The sequence below is a fragment of the Tursiops truncatus genome, chromosome 6 (assembly GCF_011762595.2).
Source record: "Tursiops truncatus isolate mTurTru1 chromosome 6, mTurTru1.mat.Y, whole genome shotgun sequence".
NCBI lineage: Eukaryota > Metazoa > Chordata > Mammalia > Artiodactyla > Delphinidae > Tursiops > Tursiops truncatus.
The window spans coordinates 72,719,111-72,736,293 of NC_047039.1; positions in this window are offsets into that span (position 1 = coordinate 72,719,111).

Consider the following 17,183-nt stretch of genomic DNA (forward strand, 5'->3'; position numbering starts at 1 on the left):
ATACCAAAGTCAGACAAGGACACTATAAGAGAAGAAAATTACAGGCCAATATCCCTTATGAAGATAGATGTAAAGTCCTCAACAAAATACCAGCAAACTGAGTTCAATAACACATTAAAAATCCCACCCCTGGGCTTCCCTGGTGGCGCAGTGGTTGAGAGTCCGCCTGCCGATGCAGGGGACAGGGGTTCGTGTCCCAGTCCGGGAAGATCCCATAAAAATAAAAAAAATAAAAAATCCCACCCCATGATCAAGTGGGATTTTTCCCCGGGATGCAAAAATTATTCAACATACACAAATCATCAAATATGATATACCACATTAAAAGAATGAAGGATAAAAATAATATGATCATCTTGATAGATGCAGAAAAAACATTTGACAAAATTCAACATTTGTTCATAAAAAAAAACCTCTCTATAAAGTAGGTATAGAAGAAATGTAACTCAATATAACACAAGCCATATATGACAAGCCCACCGCTAACATCATATTCAACAATGAAAGCTGAAAGTTTTCCCTCTAAGATCAGAAACAAGACAAGGATGCCCACTCTTGCCACTTCTGTTCAAGATAGTGCTGGAAGTCCTAGCCAGTACAATCAGGCAAGAAATAGAAATAAAAACCATCAACATCAGAAAGGGAGAAGTAAAATTATCTCTGTTTACAGATGATATGATCTTACATACGAAAAACCCTAAAGCCTCCATCAAGTAACTGTTAGAACTAATCAACAAATTCAGTAAAGGTCCAGGATACAAAATCAACACTTAAAAAAAATCAACTGCATTTCTATACACTAACAATGAACTATCCAAAACAGAAAGTAAGAAAACAATACCATTTATATTAGCATCAAAAAGAGTAAACTACTTAGGAGTAAATTAAATCAAGGAGGTGAAAGATCTGTATACTGAAAATATAATCTTTGATAAAAGAAATTGAAGACACAAAGTATTGAAAGTTATCCTGGGTTCATGAATTGGAAGAATATTGTTAAAATGTCCATTCTACCCAAAAAAATCTATAGATTCAATGCTATCTCTATCAAAATTTCAATGGTATTTTTCATAGAAATAGAAAAAATAATTCTATTGAATAAAATTCATATGGAACCACAGAAAACCCCAAGTAGCCAAAACAACCTTGAGCAAGAAGAAAAAACTGAAAAAAAAAAAAAAAGAAGAAGAAAAAACTGGAGACATCACACTTCCTGATTTCAAGTTTTATTACAAAGCTATAGGAATCAAGCCAATGTAGTATTGGCATAAAAACAGACACATAGACCAATGGAATAAAACAGAGCTCAGAAATAATTCCAAACATATACGGTAAATTAGTTTTCTACAAGGGCATGAAGAATACAAAATGGAGGAAGGATAATCTCTTCAATAAAAAGTGCTGGGGAAATTGGATATCCATATGCAAAAGAATAAAATTGGACCTATATCTTACATCATACACAAGGAACAGCTCAAGTGGATTAGACTTAAATGTAAAAATTGATACCATCAAACTCCTAGAGGAAAACCTAAAACAAAAATTCCTTGACATTCGACTTGGCAATGATTTGTTTTAGATATGACCTCAAAAGCAAAAATAAGCAGGTGGGATTCTGTCAAACCAAAGAGCTTCCACACAGCAAAGAAAACAATCAACAAAAAGAAAAGGCAATCTATGGAATGCTAGAAAATATTAGATCGATGGAAACAGTGGAAGTTACACAAACCTTCTACAGCAGAATCTCTGGAGGTTTTTATCTGCACTTTTACTCAAATGGAAGAAAATTGCTCCTGCAGCTCCCTCTGCTACCCAAGCACACCCTCACCCCCCCAACTCCCCCGCCACACACAAACTATACACCTCAGTGTGGTAAAGAGAGTAGACTTTAGATTTTTTTTTTTTTTTTTTTTTTTTTTTTTTTTGCGGTGCACGGGCCTCTCACTGCTGTGGCCTCTCCCGTTGTGGAGCACAGGCTCCGGACGCGCAGGCTCAGCGGCCATGGCTCACGGGCCCAGCTGCTCCACGGCATGTGGGATCTTCCCGGACCGGGGCACGAACCCGTGCCCCCTGCATCGGCAGGTGGACTCTCAACCACTGGGCCACCAGGGAAGCCCCTAGACTTTAGATTTTGATAACAAATGCCATCAGTTCCTAATTGTTATTATTCTCTTTGTCAAGATCCCTATTTGTGTCTGATTTTTATACCTCCTAATAACTTTGACAATATAAGAAAACAACAAATGTTTGTATTCAAAACTAATGCACGGAGGACTTCCCTCGTGGTCCAGTGGCTAAGACTCCATGCTCCCAATGCAGGGGGCCCGGGTTCGATCCCTGTTCAGGGAACTAGATCCCACATGCTAAGAGTTCACATGCTGCAACTAAAGATCCTGCATGCTGCAACTAAAGATCCCGCATGCTGCAACTAAAGATCCCGCATGCTGCAACTAAGACCCAGTGCAGCCAAATAAATAAATAAATATTTTAAAAAACTAAATATTAAAAAAATAAACTAAATATTAAAAAAACTAAACTAAAAAAAACTAATACATAAAGCCCCCCAAAAAAACTAATACATAAAGCCCCAAACACATAAAGCAAAAATGATGGAACCGAAAGGAGAAATAGATGAATCTATAACTATAGCTGGATATTTCAATACCCCTCCCTCAATGACTGATGAAATAGAAAACTTATACAGAGTCACTTGAGTTGGAGCTAGCTAGGCAATTCTTATTAATGGTGACTACCATTTCTCTACTTAAGTTCTAGTTGCTTTGACTATCAATCCTATTCCTTTCCTGATGTCTGGCAATGGAGTATGCTTAAAGTGGCCTTTCAGCTTCTGATAGGTTAGGGACTTAGAAAAATGAGAGTATATAAGTTGAATAACTAGCAGTCCAGGAGATTGAGGGTATTGAGATCATGTTAAACAATCAAACAGTCACTCTCACTGATACTTGTAGAATTTCCAGGAAGTGCACTGATTTAAGAACATTTCAAAAAAAAAAAAAAGAACATTTCAAGCAACCCCATCACCACCATGGGAGGGCCACATAGGGCTACTGTGCTACAAGGACCTTAAAGGGCCTCTTGAAGAACTAGAGTTGCTCCCCAACTCAATGTCCTGGTAATCCAGGAAATCCTGGAAAACCAAGGTTTCTAGAACCCCATCAAGAAATGCAAACCTTTGCCTTTAATCTTGCAGAAACTTACACAGTAGCAACAATGCCTGCAACCATACTGGAAGGATGTGCCCTAATGGAAGATCTGACTCTGTAATGATTAGGAAGTCTAAACGCTCTCCTCTAAATCACTCTGGTTCTAGTTCTTACATCTGAGAGCTATTCCAAATTTTTACGAAATATAGAAAACTCATGATACATCTTCTCTTGTATCCACTGATTAGAAAAGATCAAGTATTAGCCCTAGAAGAAATATGGTGACAGCGTGTATGCTAGCATATGAATCATCCAGCAAAGAACACCTGACCCATGCGTGCTATTCGGCAATGAGATGCAGACAAACATCACAGCCATGGGTTCCCAACAGAATTGTTTACAAATTGTTACAAAGGCTGACCTCAGTCCATGACACAGTCAACACTCAAGGCAGAGTAATTCATATGTTATACCAGCCATGAAGGGTTTTTGAGGAAAAGCGATAGAAATTATACAGGTCTGGCTATACCTTGGAAGATTAGTCCAAAACAGAGAGCACCTTGAAGATGTAAGTGGGAAAGTTTCTTGACTATTTCTTAGAGACAAGTCTGATTCACTGGTTTCTAGTACGTGACTTATACGCTGAAAACTCACTGTAGACCATTTTTGTAACTTATTTGCATAAGTTTTCAAGCCTCGGATGTGCTAACTTTTTTAAACGTCTTTGGAAGCAGAAATCAGGAGGCTGACACATTTTCTTAAACAGAATAAATGACTGGCCTTTATCACATTTAATCAAATAACTTTTAAGGTAAATACATAAACACAAAACTGAGTGAGTATGTAAAGATGTGAAACTGAGACTGGGGAAGGTCACCAGGGGCTGTTCAGACTTCTAAGCCATTGGGCTTCTAGGTTTCCTTCTAAGAATGTGACTTTTCTAGAAAACGGTGAGATCCACACCTTCTACCACATAGCAAAGACCCACCCTCTGGGTGAACTAGGAGGTTTAATTTTTCGATTAAGCTTGGATAAATGAAAGGAGATTAAAGACCTCCTCAACTGTGAGGCAGAGCCCTTGTTCAGAATGGAACGTATCACTGGCTGGGATGGACTGCCCTCCGGAGATGTGCGAATCACAGTACACAGAGAGCAATAATAAAGACTAGGAGATCTCCAACCAAGAAGGCTGGGAATACAGGGAGGAACTAAGAGCTTTTCATGGTACTTGAACCTAAACAACTAAGTCTGTCAGAGCAGATTGTAATACCTGCTACCTCCCTCCCACAATACAAGATTTTATGTTTTTCTATTTTGGGGTTCAAGTGTACACAAGTCTACAAAGTACGAAAAAAGGAGAAATCGAGGAAGGAAGCCAATACACCAATTTTGTCCAAAGGCTGTGTTTATACTCCATGCTTACTGGGTTTGGTGCTAAGAAAGAGTTTGCTAACAGTCACTGTGTTATAAACTAGGCCAGAGCACTTCATTTTGGCCTTGGGAGATTAACCAGCCACTTGAATGCTGATTTAGTGCTTAAAGGACTAAAGACTTTAAAAGTCATGGGGCTGTAGCTTGCAGAGTTTTCAAAATAAATCTTCCAGGCTGTAATACCAGGCAGTGCAGCTGCATATATTTTTAAAGGGCAAGGTCTGTATCCATCTCAAACAATTTCTATGAATTTCAAAGAACGTAAGACTTCAATATCTTCAAATTATAGTATATTTACCTTCTGTAAACTCTCACCCCCCCCCAAAGAAACTATTGGACATTTTTTAAGCCTATCACTTTAATGTGAATATATTTGCTTCATATCCCATTGGTACAGTGGACACAAATATCATAGTTGGTTATGGGGCAAGAAATTTGATTGAAAAATGACATTTAAGGAAATATTTGCTAATGATGTTGAAGTTAAAGATCATTCTCCTTTCACCTAAGAAACACTTCTGTTCTAGGCTTTGCTGACAGTAGGAGAAACCTAGTTAAAATCTCATTAAAGAACCATTCCAACATCACAGGGGCTTAAAAGAAAGACTTAACATATTAATTTGCAGAACAAAGCCAGCCCAAGCCTACAAACAATCTATTAGCACATTTGGCAATGCAGGGCTTTAACACCCAGTTATTCCTACAACCTCAGGAAGCCGGGGCCTTCTTGCAGGCTTCCCTCATCCTCACCCCTCCCCCAACTCCTTTGCACCTGGACCCTGGTTTTTGTGTGTGTTATGAAGAGGGTTATTTTGCCATGGAGGGAGGGGGACTTTCATGACTTCAAACATGGACATTAGATCAAGTTTTTATCTTCTCCCATAATCCTGTCTTTGATGTCACCAGACCGAAACCTCTCAGAATAGAAAGAGGGAGATGTGAAAAGAGGGCTAGTTAATTTATATGTTTAAGTACTGCTGCCCTAATTCGCTCGGGTAGCATTTTCATTGTCTTCTGCTTTGCATCCTAAAGGCAGGCTTACACCAGGCAATTATGAATGGCCCCTCTGAACAAATAATTGAAATTCACAAGTTGCGGAGTATGGTTAAGCAATGTCTGGGCTGGAGGTGTGAGGTCATACATATTCCCTTGGGCATTATTAAAGTTACAGGCACTCTCCTCACAGGCTGAGTATTTGTCTTACATTAGCTTTAATGGCAACTAATCAGGTAAGCTACATGCGCTAAAGACTAAATCATTTCGGAGAGTCACTCTTTACAAAGCAATCAGGGATCTAAGGCTCCTTTGCTCTGTGAAAACAGCAAATTCTCCAGGAAACATGGGGTTCCAATATGGCTACCCAGTCTCAGAAACAGAAGTGAGTATAAAATGGATTGGATTCCTGGAAAGAAATCTTTTGAGGGTAAGAAAAAATGATGATTTATGGAAATAACTGAGAGTTCTACAATGCTAAGAGTTCACTTTTCCTCTTCCACACAGCTAGGCTAGTGTCATCTACAAAGGAGGCTCAGGGTAAATATTCCACGACTAGTATATTTGCACATGTGCAAACTCACACACCCTTAGCTGACTAATTACAAACTAATTACTCCCGGCCAAATTCTACCCTCTGCTGTGTATGTCCAAATTGCGTATTACAGCAGCATGCTCTCCAAGAAAAAGATTGATACTGGCCTATAAAACATAATAGTATCTTGCATGATCACAGGTATTTGTTCTAAAGTAGGATTCAGCATAAGCCATCACAAGCAGCAGTTTTAGAATGGGCCTGTTCAGTGAACTTTTAAAGGAATCTCTTTTAAAGGAATCTCTTAGTAAGGTAAGACTCATTTCTGAGGCTGTCCTCTATGCAAGACTCCAAATTAATGGCCCGTCCCACATCCTAGAGAGAAAGCCAATGGATCTCAACAGAATGTTGTAATAAAAAAGTTGATGAAGAGTCTTGCCCTTCCTCCTTATTTCCTCGTATCTGTGGGCTACTGTGTGGTGTGAAAAGGAAAACATGTGAATTGGAAAGTATGTAATAATAGTATCTACTGCCGAAAATGGTGAGTCCAATTTCCTGGGGGACTCCAAACTCCAGCAAATATACCTGTGCAAAAAACTCTCCAGTTTTTTCTACCAAGTACAAGGAGATTTGTTGTGTTCTCCCAACAAGATTTCCTAAAGTTAAAAGAGCAATGAAAGAAGGAACTGTCCCCTCTCTCCAGAACCTTAGTTAATACTGTGATCTTCTCATACAAGATCCTGTTTCTTCTACAAAGTGTTTGAATTGTCAAGGAAATCCCAGAATTAAAGATTGGGGATTGGACTTGTAGGAATTTATAGCTGTTTGTACAGATGTGTGCAATAGGTAAGCAAAAACAAACAGATACAGAGATTATTCATTGCAGCATTGTTTGCAATCATATATTGGAAATAATGTAAATAGGGACTGGTTAAATACTATCTAATTCCAATTTAAAATAAATGTAAGCCACAAAACTCAAAACTCCCTGCAAACTGAAATCAAAATAGCTTCTTTTTCATTTTATAGATTCTGAAAATATTTTGCAACACATTTTGTATAAATTAATCAAAATAGGTCTCTTCCTTCCTGTTTCCCTTCCTTCCTTCCTCTCTCCCTTCTTTCCTTCCTTCCTTTCTTTTTCTTTCTTTCCTACCCTGCTTTGCTAGTGCCCCAAGTAGGTGTTCTCAAGCAATGCAACATTTGATACATCTATAGATATTTGTAGAAATGATGTGTGATATATATTGTCAACTTAAAAAAAAATAGAGGTAGAATATCATGTATAGTGTGATAACATTTATCAAACAATACTAGTTGTAAATGCCTAGAAACATTTATAGAGGCGCCTAGAAGCAACTGGTAACAGCGGTTAACTCTAAGAAGTGGGACAGGACCGGGGGGTGGTGGGAAAGGGATATTCCCATTTTCACTCTATAGCCTTTCATATTATTTTAAAATGTGTTTTTTTCTTACAGTGTTATTGAGATAAAATTACAGAGATATAATTTGACATACATCACTGTATAAGTTTAAGGTGTATGGCATAATGATTTGACTTAAATACATCATGAAATGATCATCACAATAAGTTTAGCAAATGTCCATCATCTCATATAGATACAAAATTAAAGAAACAGAAGAAAATATATTTTTCTTTGCAGTGAGAACTCAAGATTACTCTCTTAACAACTTTTCAACTTTTCATAACATACAGCAGTGTTCATTATATTTATCATGTTGTACATTACATCCCTAGTACTTATTTATCTTATAATTGGTAGTTTGTACATTTTGACCACCTTCATCCAATTCCCCCTCCCCTCACTTGCTTCCTCTGGTAACCACAAATCTCATCTCTCTTTTTATTTTTTTTTAACTTTACTTTTATTTTATTTTATTTATTTATTTTGGTTTGCATTGGGTCTTCTTTGCTGCGCGCGGGCTTTCTCTAGTTGTGGCGAGCGGGGGCTACTCTTGGTTACAGTGCACAGGCTTCTCATTGCGGTGGCTTCTCTCATTGTGGAGCACGGGCTCTAGGTGTGCAGGCTTCAGTAGTTGTGGCACGTGGGCTCAGTAGTTGTGGCTCACAGAGGAATTTTGGAAAATTTTCTAATGTTATTGCCTTTACAAAATAAAACATAACAAAGCATTTCAACTAGTCTCATTATATTTCATGGTTGTAGAACAATGAAGCAAAGTCAGGAGAAATATTAATAATGCTTAATGTTTATTAAGTGTTATGTGTGAAAGGCACTATTCTATATTCTTTATAAGAATTAGCTCATTTAATCCCCACAACCAACTACAGTCTAGCAACTCTTCTCACTACCATTTTACTGATGAGGAAACTGAGGCATATGGAAGTTTTGTAATTTTCCCAAGGATATACAGCTGATAAAACACATAGAGTTCAAACCCAAGTCTTCTTGACCTCGGTACATTCTTCGCCTTTGTAAAATAGCTTTTATAAAACTCTTTAAGGATCAATAATCCTGTCTGGGACAAGAAAGATTCAGTCTTAATGGCTTATTTGTCTGTTCATTGGTTTTAGAGAAATCTACTTTGGCCTGTAAGTAAATAGTACAAAACTAAAGGCAATTTGTAAGAGATTTGACAGCCACTCTCTTGAAGTAACCAGATCTGTGATGACTGAGGTATGGAAAGGCTTCCTCAACCTCCAGGCAAAGATGAGCTGCAACCAGGGTCTAGATTGTCCCCTAGATCTCTCCACTTCATGTTTCTTCTAGTAGCCAAAAGATATGTTGCACAGTTTAAATTTAAGATGTTGGCAAACATCTAACCTCTCTTCCCTCATGCTCATCATCTGCTAATGGGGACTAGTAGTTTGCTATTTGTCCTATTGCCCACATTTGGCAGGGAGAGTAATAGACAATGGTTAGTCATTCAACAAACATTTGTTAAGATCCCAAAGTATAGGAATTCTTAGAAAATGCGTGATATAAATATAAATAAATATAAAGTATAATCCTTCTCATATGAAGCTATACAAAGAATTTTGTTCGGTGAAATACCATTAATTTTACTCTGACCAGCACAAAGTACCAATTGTCCTGTTAAATATGATGTTCAAAATTCCTAGCCTTATGATCCAGCAATCCCACTCCTGGACATATATATGGAGGAAACCATAATTCAAAAAGATACATGCATCCCAGCGTTCACCGCAGCATTATTTACAATAGTCAAGACATGGAAGCAACCTAAATGTCCATCAACAGAGGAATGGATAAAGAAGATGTGGTACATATATATAATGGAATACTACTCAGCCATAAAAAAGAATGGAATAGGAGGGACCTTCAAGATGGCAAAGGAGTAATACATGGAGATCACCTTCCTCCACACAAATACATCAAAAATACATCTACATGTGGAACAACACCTACTGAATGCTGGCAGAAGACCTCAGACTTCCCAAAAGGGAACAGACGCCCTCAGGCGACCTATACGCAGAGGTGGGGCCAAAGCCAAAGGTGAACTCCAGGAGCTGTGCGAACAAAGAAGAGAAAGGGAAATCTCTCTCAGCAGCCTCAGGAGCAGTGGATTAAATCTCCACAATCAACGTGATGTACACTGCATCTGTGGAAAACCTGAATAGACAATGAATCATCCCAAAATTCAGGCAGTGGATTTTGGGAGCAACTGTAGACTTGAGGTTTGCTTTCTGCATCTAATCTGCTTCTCGTTTTCTGTTTATTTTAGTTTAGTATTTAGAGCTTATTATCATTGGTAGATTTGTTTATTGATTTGGTTGCTCTCTTCCCTTTTTTTCTATATATATATTTTGTCCTTCTTCTCTTTTTGTGACTGTGTATGTGTATGCTTCTTTGTGTGATTTTGTCTGTATAGCTTTGCTTTTACCATTTGTCCTGGGTTCTGTCCGTTCTCTTTTTTTTTTTAGTATAGTTTTTAGTGCCTATTATCATTGGTGGATTTGTTTTTTGGTTTGGTTGCTCTCTTCTTCCTTTCTTTTTTTTTTTTAAATTACTTTTTTATATTTTATTTTCAATAATTTTTTTTATTTTTTGTTTAATAACTTTATTTTATTTTTCTTTCTTTCCTTTTTTTTTCCCCTTTTCTTCTGAGCCAAGTGGCTGACAGGGTTTGGTGCTCTGGCTGGGTGTCAGGCCTGAGCCTCTGAGGTGGGAGAGCCAAGTTCAGGACATTGGTCCACCAGAGACCTCCTGGCCCCACATAATATCAAACGGCAAAAGCTCTCCCAGAGATCTCTATCTCAACGCTAAGACACAGCTCTACTCAACAACCAGCAAGCTACAGTGCTGGACACCCTATACCAAACAACAAGCAACACAGGAACACAACCCCACCCATTAGCAGAGAGGCTGCCTAAAATCAAAATAAGGTCACAGACACCCCAAAACACACCATCGGACATTGTCCTGCCCACCAGAAAGACAAGATCCAGCTGCAACCTCCAGAACATAGGCACCACTCCACTCCACCAGGAAGCCGACACAACCCACTGAACCAACCCTACCCACTGAGGGCAGACACAAAAACAATGGGAACTATGAACCTGCAGCCTGCAGAAAGGAGACCCCAAACACAGTAAGTTAAGCAAAATGAGAAGACAGAGAAATACACAGCAGATGAAGGAGCAAGGTAAAACCCGACCAGATCAAACAAATGAAGAGGAAATAGGCAATCTACCTGAAAAAGAATTCAGAGTAATGATAGTAAACATGATCCAAAATCTTGGAAATAGAATGGAGAAAATATAAGAAATGCTTAAGAAGGACCTAGAAGAACTAAAGAGCTAACAAACAATGATGAACAACACAATAAATGAAATTTAAAATTCTCTAGAAGGAATCAATAGCAGAATAACTGACACAGAAGAATGGATAAGTGACCTGGAAGATAAAATAGTGGAAATAACTACTGCAGAGCAGAATACAGAAAAAAGAATGAAAAGAATTGAGGACAGTCTCGGAGACCTCTGGGACAACATTAAATGCACCAACATTCGAATTATAGGGGTCCCAGAAGAAGAAGAGGAAGAGAAAGTGACTGAGAAAATATTTGAAAACTTCCCTAATACAGGAAAGGAAATAGTCAATCAAGTTCAGGAAGTACATAGAGTCCCATACAGGATAAATCCAAGGAGAAACATTCCAAGACACATATTAATCAAACTATCAAAAATTAAATACAAAGAAAAAATATTAAAAGCAGCAAGGAAAAAGCAACAAATAACATACAAGGGAATCCCCATAAGATTAACAGCTGATCTTTCAGCAGAAACCCTGCAAGCCAGAAGGGACATATTTAAAGTGATGAAAGGGAAAAACCTCCAACCAAGATTACTCTACACGGCAAGGATCCCATTCAGATTTGATGGAGAAGTCAAAAGCTTTACAGACAAGCAAAAGCTAAGAGAATTCAGCACCACCAAACCAGCTTTACAACAAATGTGAAAGGAACTTCTCTAGGCAGGAAACACAAGAGAAGGAAAAGACCTACAATAACAAACCCAAAACAATTAAGAAAATGCTAATAGGAACATGCATATTGATAATTATCTTAAATGTAAATGGACTAAATGCTCCAACCCAAAGTCATAGACTGTCTGAATGGATACAAAAACAAGACCCGTATATATGCTGTCTACAAGAAACCCACTTCAGACCTAGGGACACATACAGAATGAAAGTGAGGGGATGGAAAATGATAGTCCATGCAAATGGAAATCAAAAGAAAGCTGGAGGGGCTTCCCTGGTGGCGCAGTGGTTGAGAGTCCACCTGCCGATGCAGGGGACACGGGTTCGTGCCCCAGTCCGGGAAGATCCCACATGCCACGGAGTGGCTGGGCCCGTGAGCCATGGTCGCTAAGCCTGCGCGTCTGGAGCCTGTGCTCTGCAATGGGAGAGGTTATAACAGTGAGAGGCCCGCATACTGCAAAAAAAAAAAAGAAAGAAAGAAAGAAAGAAAGAAAGCTGGAGTAGAAATTCTCATACCAGACAAAATAGACTTTAAAATAAAGACTATTACAAGAGACAAAGAAGGACACTACATAATGGTCAAGGGATCAATCCAAGAAGAAGATATAACATTTGTAAATATCTATGCACCCAACATAGGAGCATCTCAATACATAAGGCAAAGGCTAACAGCCATAAAAGGGGAAATTGACTGTAAAACAATCATAGTAGGGGACTTTAACACCCCACTTTCACCAATGGACAGATCATCCAAAAGGAAAATAAATAAGGAAACACAAGCTTTAAATGATACATTAAACAAGATGGACTTAATGGATATTTATACGACATTCCATCCAAAAACAACAGAATACACTTTCTTCTCAAGTGCTCATGGAACATTCTCCAGGATAGATCATATCTTGGGTCACAAATGAAGCCTTGGTAAATTTATGAAAATTGAAATCGTATCAAGTATCTTTTCCGACCACAACGCTATGAGACTAGATATCAGTTACAGGAAAAAAATCTGTAAAAAGCACAAACACACGGAGGCTAAAGAGTACACTACTAAATAACCAAGAGATCACTGAAGAAATCAAAGAGGAAATATAAAAATACCTAGTAACAAATGACAATGAAAACACAATGACCCAAAACCTATGGGATGAAGCAAAAGCAGTTCTAAGAGGGAATTTTATAGCAATACAATCCTACCTCAAGAAACAAGAAACATCTTAAATAAACAACCTAAACTTACACCTAAAGCAATTAGAGAAAGAAGAACAACAACAAAAAGGTCAAACTTAGCAGAAGGAAAGAAATCATAAAGATCAGATCAGAAATAAATGAAAAAGAAATGAAGGAAATAATAGTAAAGATGAATAAAACTAAAAGTTGGTTCTTTGAGAAGATAAACAAAATTGATAAACCATTAGCCAGACTCATCAAGAAAAAAAGGGAGAAGACTCAAATCAACAGAATTAGAAATGAAAAAGGAGAAGTAACAACAGAAATACAAAGGATCATGAGAGATTACTACAAGCAACTATATGCCAATAAAATGGACAACCTACATTACAAAGCTATACTAATCAAGACAGTATGATACTGGCACAAAAAGAGAAATATAGATCAATGGAACAGGATACAAAGCCCAGAGATAAACCCACGCCAATATGGTCACCTTATCTTTGATAAAGGTGGCAAGAATATTCAATGGAGAAAAGACAGCCTCTTCAATAAGTGGTGCTGGGAAACCTGGACAGCTACATGTAAAAGAATGAAGTAAGAACACTCCCTAACACCATACACAAAAATAAACTCAAAATGGATTAAAGATCTAAATGTAAGGCCAGACACTATAAAACTCTTAGAGGAAAACATAGGCAGAACACTCTATGACATAAATCACAGCAAGATCCTTTTTGACCCGTCTCCTAGAGAAATGGAAATTAAAACAAAAATAAACAAATGGGACCTAATGAAACTTCAAAGCTTTTGCACAGCAAAGGAAACCATAAACAAGATAAAAACACAACCCTCAGAATGGGAGGAAGTATTTGCAAATGAAGCAACTGACAAAGGATTAATCTCCAAAATATATAAGCAACTCATGTAGCTCAATATTAAAAAAAACAAACAACCCAATCAAAAATGGGCAGAAGACCTAAATAGACATTTCTCCAAAGAAGATACACAGATTGCCAACAAACACATGAAAGGATGCTCAACATCACTAATCATTTGAGAAATGCAAGTCAAAACTACAATGAGATATCACCTCACACCAGTCAGAATGGCCATCATCAAAAAATCTACAAACAATAAATGCTGGAGAGGGTGTGGAGAAAAGGGAACCCTCTTGCACTGTTGGTGGGAATGTAAATTGATACAGAAACTATGGAGAACAGTATGGAGGTTCCTTATAAAACTAAAAATAGAACTACCATACGACCCAGCAATCCCACTACTGGGCATATACCCTAAGAAAACCATAATTCAAAAAGAGTCATGTACACAATGTTCATTGCAGCTCTATTTACAATAGCCAGGACATGGAAGCAACCTAAGTAAGTGTCCATCGACAGATGAATGCATAAAGAAGATGTGACACATATGTACCATGGAATATTGCTAAGGCGTAAAAAGAAACGAAATTGAGTTATTTATAGTGAGGTGGATGGACCTAGACTCTGTCATAGAGAGTGAAGTAAGTCAGAAAGAGAAAAACAAATATCGTATGCTAACACATATATATAGAAACTAAAAAAAAAAAAAAAAAAGGTTCTGAAGAACCTAGGACAGGAATAAAGAGAATGGACTTGAGGACACAAGGAGAGGGAAGGGTAAGCTGGGACAAAGTGAGAGAGTGGCATGGACATATATACACTACCAAATGCAAAAATAGATAGCTAGTGGGAAGCAGCCACATAGCACAGGGAGATCAGCTCGGTGATTTGTGACCACATAGAGGGGTGGGACAGGGAGGGTGGGAGGGAGACACAAGAGGGAGAAGAAATGGGGATATATGTGTATGTATAGCTGATTCACTTTGTTATAAAGCAGAAACTAACACACCATTGTAAAGCAATTATACTCCAATAAAAATACTAAAAAAAAAAGAACGAAATAATGCCATTTGCAGCAACATGGATAGACCTAGAGATATTCATACTAAGTGAAGTAAGTCAGACAGAGAAAGACAAACATCATATGATATCACTTATATGTGGAATCTAATTAAAAATGGATACATATGAACTTATTTACAAACTAGAAACAGACTCACAGATCTCGAAATCAAATTTATGGTTACCAAAGGGGAAACATGGGGGAAAGTGAAAAATTGGGAGATGGGGATTAGCATGTACCCACTACTATATACAAAATAGATAACTAATAAGGACCTACTGTATAGCACAGGGAACTCTATTCATTATTCTGTAATAACCTATATGGGAAAAGAATCTGAAAAAGAATGTATATATTATGTACATATATATTTATGTATAACTGATTCACTGTGTACCTCAAACTAATACAACATTGTAAATCAACTATATTCCAATTTAAACATATCTTTTAATTCCCAGGTTTTTTTCTTTAAAAATGTAGCATAGTTAAAGTATCTCCAGATGGATAAATAAGTGACTTTGTGCTAACATATTATGAAATGAAGTAGAAAATATTATGATTTCATTACTTTCATTTTAAGATCAAAGGGATTTTCCCCCTTAGAGAGAGTCAATATTTGATTTTACAAATACCTACAATAAAATTGTATTCAAGCATTACAAAATAAAGAGATTTTATAATTATCTGGTTGCATTTCATTGTCAGTTGAACTAGAAATTCAGGGTAAAAATCTTTCACTTCAAAACGTAGTTTCACTGAGTTCAAGTTGGTTTTTCCAAACAAGGCTTTTTCATTTTAAAAACTGTGAACCTGAATTGACCATTTTGTAACTCTCCAGCTCCAAAGTGCAAATAAATAGTCCTCTAGGTGCTCCTTGTGTATTGTTACAAAACCTACCTCCTTTTCACCTCTTTTATAGTCCCCTTTATGGCTATTAATTTTTAATTCTGGAGACATAGTCACTGTGTTTCTGGTTCTCTGGTGGTAGATAAATGTGACTTAGATCCTGTTTTATGTATGCTTGGGGTTGACAGTTCTGATTGTAACTATTCCTCAAGAGAAAAATTGCTGGTTTCCACAACCCCTTCCTGGCTGGTCATAAAACAAATATTAAATAATGGCAATAAGCTATGAACCTCCTATAGTGCTCCAATTTTTAATTAAATGATTGCTGATGAAATATGGCTGATGGGAAAACAGAGTGTATAAAGAATTCACATGATGTACCCGATGTTTAGACCATACACATTGCTTGGGCCCTTGAGACCTACTAGTACACGTACAAAATGTCAACGATTATTTCTTGCGCCATATTTTTGTAACTTAAAGCCTTCTGGTGTGCTGATGGGAGCACAGAGGCTACCCAAGTGGTAGTCCCTCAAAATTGGATTTCAGATTCCCAAACAGAACTGGTTTGGACACTTAAAATAAACAAAACCTATAAATCTGTTACATTTAATATTTTGTGTACCCCCCCCCCCAACAGCCATTTAATGTCTGGTTTGTGGAGGAGTAAAAAGCTTTTAAAACCTTCAGCTCTTCCATTATTTTTAGCAAAGACTCTACAGAAGAGAACTAGAAGAGTGTTAAAACGTAAGTCGTCATGATACACTGGAGCTCATCTAAGTATACTCCTTTTTTTTAAATAGATTTATTTCATTTATTCATTTATTTATTTATTTTTGGCTACGTTGGGTCTTTGTTGCTGTGCGCAGGCTTTAGTTGTGGTGAGCGGGGGCTACTCTTCGTTGTGGTGTGCAGGCTTCTCATTGTGGTGGCTTCTCTTGTTGAGGATCACAGGCTCTAGATGCGTGGCTTCAGTAGTTGTGGCACGCGGGCTCAGTAGTTGTGGCTTGTGGGCTCTAGAGCGCAGGCTTAGTAGTTGTGGCGCACGGGCTTAGTTGCTCTGCGGCATGTGGGATCTTCCTGGACCAGGGCTCGAACCCGTGTCCCCTGCATTGGTAGGCGGATTCTTAACTACTGCGCCACCAGGGAAGCCCAGTATACTCTACCTTAATCACTGATAATTTTGTTTACAGAAGTATCATCCACTCAGTGCTGTTATTGTCAGTCCACAGATTTTGGAAAGATATCAGCTAAAGTATATAGGATCTGTCCTAAAATGCTGCAAGGAAAGATGTTTAAGTAAGTTTTAGGATCAAGTAATGTGTGTGCATGAGCATAACCTCCTGCTGTCTCCCCTCCTACCCTCCTGCCAACACATATTAAGTCAAATACAAATACTTTCTACTTTTTCATGTACGTTTTAAAAATCTTTTTTTTTTTTGGCAGCTCCGCGTGGCATGTGGGATCTTAGTTCCCTGATCAGGGATCGAACCTGCGCCCACTGGAAGTGCAGAGTTTTAACCACTGGACTGCCAGGGAAGTCCCATTTAAAAAAAATCTTCTTAGGGAACTACTGTATATGTCCTCATTCTTCCTAAACCCTCACAATTT